A 7,922-nucleotide genomic window follows, 5' to 3' on the forward strand; every position below is an offset into this window, starting at 1 on the left:
ACTCACTGATTAAAAATTATTAAGAATTTCAGGGCACCTGAAGGGGCACCAGTAGGTTAATCATTCAACTCTAGATTTTAGCTCAGGTCATGATCTCAAGATTCATGAGATTGAGCCCTGTATCGGGCTCTACACTAACTGCGTGAAGCCTACTTGAATTTCTCTCTCTTTCCCCTTCTGTTCCTCTCTCTCTCTCTCTCTCTCTCTCTCTTAAATAAATAAACTTTAAAAAATTATAATAACTTCAGGGGCGCCTGGGTGGCTTAGTCGGTTAAGCGTCCGACTTTCGCTTAGGTCATGATCTCGCGGTTCGTGGGTTCGAGCCCCACGTCGGGCTCTGTGCTGACTGTCAGCTCAGAGCCTGGAGCCTGTTTCAGTCTGTGACTCCCTCTCTCTCTGACCCTCCCCTGCTCACGCTGTCTCTCTCTCTCTCTCTCTCCTAGAAATAAATAAAACATTAAAAAAAATAAAAAAAAATTATAATAACTTCAGGATGGTCACAGTAGAGTGTTAAGTTCAGGGTAGGTACCTGTGAGACTCCCCAGGTTGCAGCTGGGGAAGTGGACATTCCATGATGTGGAATTCACTAGAATATGTGCTAAGACCCACCACAGTAGCAGGAAACAATTCTAGTCAGAGAAATATTCTATTAGCTGCACGGGGAACAAGGAAAATTAAATGTTTGTTAGTGTGGTTCTGCTGAGATGTCCAGGTAAGGGCAATGTCAGTTATCTTCTCCTTAGTAGTTTTAGGAAGACTAATCTTTTTGGGAGGCCTATCCCACCCAAAAGGAACATGTTGACAGTGAGCCTCCGTTCTGGGGTAAAGTCCTTCTACCTTGGCCTTCTCCCAATTTCCATCCAATGATATAGTAGATCAAGCATGGTTTGTTTATAGCTATTATAAGAGGTCTGGCAAGAACAGAGGGAGAAGACCATCAATATGAGTGGAAGCAAGGAAGCCTGGGAGTAACCTTCTCCATAACCTCAATCTTAGTTAGAATTTTCCATAATGACTTTTTTATACCTCCAAACTTGTTCTTCTGATGGTAGAAAAATTCCAATTAGCTGATAGTTGGAGATAATATGGGTGTATTCAAACTGGGGTATCCTAATGCTTACCTCCCAAAAGAACAATGTAACTTATTATATATGCTCTAGGTTTTCATCCAATATGTGGAAAATGGACTATCTGAAATACCCTGCTATATTTTGTTTATACTGGTACAAAAGGGTCCATGACTTATGCATGCTGCTTTGTACACTTTTTCTCACTTTTTTCAGTAATATACAGAAAGCTATTTTGCTTGAAAAAGTGTCTGAACCATTGCTTTTCCCATAATAAAAAACACAAGAATGAGAATTTGGTTTATGAATAATAATCCTTCAACAAATATTGGCTCTTATAATAAGCATATGGAAGAATTATATAAATGGTTTACTTTTAATATCTTCAAAATAACTAAGCAAATCCTCTGGGCTAAAAGCCTTTTGTAAATGACTCATGACAGAACAAATGGAGGGAAGTCACCAGACCTTCCCAGCATGTATTTCTTCCACAAGGAGTTATTAAGCAGTCATTTATGAAGGTTTGTGGGAGAAGATTAATTCCCACTCATCTGCTTACTTCCAGAATACTAGATTTTGCTGAGTGAACAAGAAAGTTGAAAGACATTTTTGGAGGTCTTATAGGAGAATATTATTTGAACCAAGACTCACTAGAAAGATATAAAACTTGTTTGTATCAAATGTGTCCATGAAGTTCTTTGTTAGACAAATATATAAACACACACGTGGAAAAAGGTGGTGATTCACCATCAATAGTCCTTTTTTAAGAAGTTCCAGAGTATTTCCTCCTCTTGAAACACAGAAATATGTCCTGAATCCCATGCCTTTTCTGTACCTCATCTTTCTCAGTTCAGAATTCATGTTCATTTAGATAGAAAAAAGCCAGAGTATTACCACAATAATGACTTTCAGCTATGGGCTTTGTGAAAATAAACGAAGACCAGCCAAATGCAATGGAATTAAAACAAAAGAATTCCAAAGGAGAAGGGTATTCAAGGTGTGTATAAATTTCAAGGGTGTAAAATTTGCAAAAAGGCCAATAAATAATAATAGCAGTTGAGCCATAGTATTTACTCTCAGCTACATACTTTCTACAACTATTATCATCATCCTCTTTTCACAGATGAGTAGACTAAGGCAAAAACAGATTGGTAATTTTCCTAAAGTCACTGGCAGATAAGCAGGCAGGCCGAAACGTGAACCTAGATGTTCTAATTAAACAATCCACTGTCCCCCTGTCTAGAGTAGTGACATGAAGACCGGTCCTGGGATGTAATAAATGAAGAAAAGGATTTGTTTTCAACCTAATTAAAATATTAAAGACTGAGAATTTTAGCTCCATGAGGGATTTTAGAGCAATGTTCAAGTTTTTATAGGACACGCCCCTCCATCAATAAAGTGTTAGAGAAATGTCAGTATGTGATTACTTTCAGTTCTGCCAATACAGAGCAACACTATTTCTCCCAGGTCTTCTCCTCACAAAATCACTGAATATAGCCCAGCAAATGGATCTGGGAGAACTGAAGGTAAAAGAAGAAAGGCAGGCTGACTACAGACCAGGAATTCCATTGTGGTGTTGCCTCCCATAACCTCAGTGGGGCTGCAGAGTCTCCCCTCAGTGTGCCTCAGAGACAGATAGATACAGAAGGCCCTGAGGGAGGGACGCTGGCCTTCCAAACCAGGAACCAGGGAGGTTGAGCTAAGGACAGGAAAGCTTTGGTTGATGTCCATCCTACTCCAGCAAAATGCCAAGGAATGAAACCCTTTCACTCAGTATCAGTGACCTAGTAGGAAGTTGATTTTCCACACACATCCTGTACCATGGAGTAAGTAATGAGCATGACACACCTGGGACCCGACCTTATACTCCTTCAGCTTGAAGGCAATGAGGTGGGACAAGTTTGTATCCCATTTTCACCCAGAAGTCAACAGCAGAAGGGAAAGGTGTATTTTTACACAACCTTCTGTGACTCAGCATTTTCTACTAAGTGTAATATTCGTAAGGCTTAGTGGAAAAGATGAATATACATACCTTCTAGGTCCTTGTGCTACACCTACATAGAAGGATATCTATTTAAAAAAAGATTACTAAATACGATCTAGAGTCTCATAATGTATCCAAAAGGCTATGATACAACTGAAGATCATGCATCAAACCCGGGAACCAGAAAAACCACAACCTGAATGACCAAAGGCAATCACAGCCACCAACATCAAGATGAATCAAAAGTTGGAATTATCTGGAAAGGATTCTAAGCCAGGTGTCATAAAGGTGCTTCCCAAGCAATTACTAATTGTCTTGGAACAAATTGAAAAAAAAAAAAAAGAAAATTACAGAAAAGAAATAGAAGTTAGGGGCGCCTGGGTGGCTTAGTCGGTTGAGCGTCCGACTTTCGCTTAGGTCATGATCTCGCGATTAGTGGGTTCGAGCCCCGCGTCGGGCTCTGTGCTGACTGCCAGCTCAGAGCCTGGAGCCTGTTTCAGAGTCTGTCACTCCCTCTCTCTCTAACCCTCCCTTGCTCACACTGTCTCTCTCTCTCTCTCCTAGAAATAAATAAAAAAACATTTAAAAAATTTAAAAAAAAGAAATAGAAGTTAAAATGAAAATAACTGGTTAGAAATGACGGAACTAAACAGAACTGAACAATATAATAACTGAAATGAAAACTAACTGGATAAGCTTAATAGTAAAGTGGAGATGACATAGGATAGAATCAATGAACTGAAAGACAGATCAATAAAATTAAAACAATCTGAACAAGAGTTAAAAATAGACTTGGAGGGGCGCCTGGGTGGCTTAGTCGGTTAAGCGTCCGGCTTTCGCTTAGGTCATGATCTCGCGGTTCGTGGGTTCGGGCCCCCCGTCGGGCTCTGTGCTGACTGCCAGCTCAGAGCCTGGAGCCTGTTTCAGTCCGTGACTCCCTCTCTCTGACCCTCCCCTGCTCACGCTGTCTCTCTCTCTCTCTCCTAGAAATAAATTTAAAAAAAAAAATTTAAAAAAATAGACTTCGAAACAAAAGAACACAATTTCTTAAGTTCTTACAGACTCAAGAAATTGTGAGACAGTAATAAAACCAATATTCAAATTATTGAAGTCCTAGAAGAGGAGTGGGGAGGACTGAAAAATATTTATAGAAAAAGTATCTGGAACTTTTCAAATTTGGGAAAAGATATACATCTTCTTATTAGCTTCTTATGGCTGCTGTGAAAAATTACAACAAACTTGGTGGCTTAAAACAACAGAAATTTGTTCTCTCACAATACTGGAGTCCAGGAGTCCAAAATCAATATCACTGGGCCAAAATCAAGGTGGTGACAAGCTGAAGAGGCTCTAGGACAGAATACATTCCTTGCTCCTTCCAGCATCTGTAAGCTGTTAACATTCTTTGGCTTGTACCTGTATCATTCCAATCTTTGCTGCCAAGGTCACATTGCCTTCTCTCTTCTGTGTCTTCTCTGTATGTCTATTGTCTCTTTTCATATAGGATATCTTATAGAGAATTTGTAAGGATTTGAGACCCACTTGAATATTACTCTTCCTCTCAAGACTTTTAGGGGCGTCTGGGTGGCTCAGTCGGTTGAGCATCTGACTTCAGCTCATGTCATGATCTCGCGGTCTGTGAGTTCAAGCCCCGCGGCGGGCTCTGTGCTGACAGCTCAGAGCCTGAAGCCTCCTGCAGATTCTGTGTCTCCCTTTCTCTCTCTGCCCCTCCCCCACTCACACTCTGTTCTCTGTCTGTCTGTCTCTCTCAAAAATAAAATTAAAAAAAAGACTTAATCACAACTGCAAACACCCTTTTTCAATAGGATAAAATTCACAAGTTCAAAATACTTGACACGGCTATCTTTTGAAGGGGGTCATTTGTCAGCCAACCATACCTACATATTCAAGAAGCTGAACCAATTTCGGATAAGATAAATCCAAAGAAATCCATGCCAAAACTATCATAAACTTCTGAAGACTAAAGGCAAAGAAAAATCTACAAAGCAGCCAGAGAAACAATGTATTACTTTTAGGGTAAAAGCTACTTAGGTGACAGTGGATTTCTCATTGAAACCATAAAAATCAAAAGGAAATATTCAACATGTAGAAGTCAAAAGTGTAAAACAACAGCATTGCTCTTGTTCATGCCTCACCTGGTCATTTACATTAATCTTTACCTCCCTTGCCCAAGGAATGTCACCAAATAAAAATAACACCTAAGATTTAGCCAAGCATTTTTACACGGGTACTCCAAAATATAAAATTTTAAGTCATCTCCTCTTCCTTTTTAAAGATCTATTTATTTATTTTATTTTTTTTTTTTACAAATAGTTTATTGTCAAATTAGTTTCCACATAACACTCAGTGCTCATCCCCAAAGTGCCCTCCTCCATGCCCATCCCCCCCTCCCCCCCACATCCATCAGTCCTCAGTTTTTGTCAGCATTCAAGAGTCTCTCATGGTTTGCCTCTCTCCCTTTCCCCCACCATTTCCGCCCTTCTTCTCCCCCTTGTTCCTCCGTCAAGTTCCTCCTAATCCTCCTATACGTGCAAACATATGATATTTGTCCTTCTCTGCCTGACTTATTTCGCTCAGCATAACACCCTCAAGGTCCATCCATGTTGCTACACATGGCCAGATTTCATTGTTTCTCATTGCCATGTAGTATTCCATGGTATAGATAAACCACATCTTCTTGATCCATTCATCTGTTGATGGACACTTAGGCTCTTTCCATGTTTTAGCTATTGTGGAGAGTGCTGCTATGAACATTGGGGTACATGTGCTCCTATGCCTCAGCATTTCTGTATCCCTTGGGTAAATTCCTAGCAGTGCTATTGCTGGGTCATAAGGGAGTTCTATTGTTAGTTTCCTGAGGAACCTCCACACTGTTTTCCAGAGGGGCTGTACCAGTTTACATTCCCACCAACAGTGTAGGAGGGTGCCCGTTTCTCCACATCCTCGCCAGCATCTAGAGTTCTCTGATTTGCTCATTTTAGCCACTCTGACTGGCGTGAGGTGGTATCTCAGTGTGGTTTTGATTTGTATTTCCCTGATGAGGAGGGATGCTGAGCATCGTTTCATGTGTCTGTTGGCCATCTGGATGTCCTCTTTGGAGAAGTGTCTGTTCATGTCTTCTGCCCATTTCTTCACTGGGTTGTTTGTTTTTCGGGCGTGTAGTTTGGTGAGTTCCTTATAGATTCTGGATATTAACCCTTTATCTGATATGTCATTTCCAACTATCTTTTCCCATTCTGTTGGTTGCCTATTAATTTTCTGGGTTGTTTCCTTGGCTGTGCAGAAGCTTTTAATCTTGATGAGGTCCCAACAGTTTATTTTTGCTTTTAAAGATCTATTTAAAATGACTTTCATTCATGCTTTACCATATCAACTATATTTCACTCATTACCTGATCAAATAATATGCAGTGAATATGGAAATGATAGGAATAACACATCAGACAGCTACTGCAGTACTTCTCAAACCTCAATTTGCAAAACAATATCTGAGGATTTTCTAGTTCAATGGGTCAGGGGGGGTGTTTGAGCAGAAAGCTAAGAGTCTACAGGTAATTATACCTTTTATTTGAATGTAGAATTAAAGTTTTACTTACATATTTTGCAATTATAGACCTAGTAAAGTCAGAAGCATGTATACAAGTTAGGAATGATCCAAAATTAACATAGAAAGACACAATTGGAAAAAAGGGTGTAATTTCTTTGATACTAACTGTATAATATAAGCATGTTAACTCCATATAAAAAGCTTTACTTATTCATATTTACCAATAAAAAAGGATAGTACATACTTTTGCTCTAATTTATACCCTTTATTCAATTATCTAAATGTCAATAATTGAATTAAAATCACTTAAAATCTTGTTAGCATGATGTTTACAATTCCATAATATTGGTGTCTTCATTTTTTTGCATAATTTTCTAACTTTATAGTAAAATGTTGTTTGTTTCTATATAATTTTTCAGCTTTACTGAGGTATAATTGGCAAATAAAATTATAAGATATTTAAAGTGTACATTGTGATGATTTGATATGGGTATACCTTGTGAAAGGATTCCTCTTATCTAGTTATTAACTCATCATCACCAAATATATATCACTAAGAACAATACCTTTGACATACATCCAAGTTTTTGCATCAATAATTCATTTATTTATTCCTAGTATTGCATGGTATGGAGTTATTCAATTTGTTTATTTTTCACCTATAGGAGTATTTTGGTTGTTTCCAATTTTTAGCTATTAAAAATAATGCTGCTATGAATAATTATGTATGTATCTTTGTGAAAACATGAGTCTCCATTTCTCTGAGATAAATACTGAGGATTGTGTATGATAAATGTATATTTACTTTTTAAGGAACTGTCAAAATGCTTTTCATCATAGCTATGCCATTGTACATTCCCACTAGCAATATATGAGAAATCCAGTTTTTCTGCCTGCCCTGCAGGATTCGATATTGTTATTATTTTTTATTTTAGATGTTCTAATAAGTCATGATTTTATTGTGATCTTAATTTGCATTTCTATATTACCTAATGATATTGAACATCTTTTCATGTGTTTATTTTCTGATTGTATATATCTGTATTTTTTTTTTTTCAGTGAAATGTTTCTTCAGGTCATTTTCACATTTCCTAAATTATTTGTTTGTCCTTTAATGTTGAATTTCATGTATTCTAGATATGACTCCTTTGTCAGATATATGATTTGGGAATACTTTCTCCAGTTTTTATTTTTCGTTTTCATCTTTTAAACAGAGTCTTTCCCAAATCAAAAATTTTTAATTTTAATTAAGTTATATTCATCAACTTATTTCTTTTATGGATTTTTTGGGGTATAATGTCTAAAAA

This window comes from Hyaena hyaena, unplaced genomic scaffold (assembly GCF_003009895.1).
Source record: "Hyaena hyaena isolate Hyena2069 unplaced genomic scaffold, ASM300989v1 scaffold_771, whole genome shotgun sequence".
Classification (NCBI taxonomy): Eukaryota; Metazoa; Chordata; class Mammalia; order Carnivora; family Hyaenidae; genus Hyaena; species Hyaena hyaena.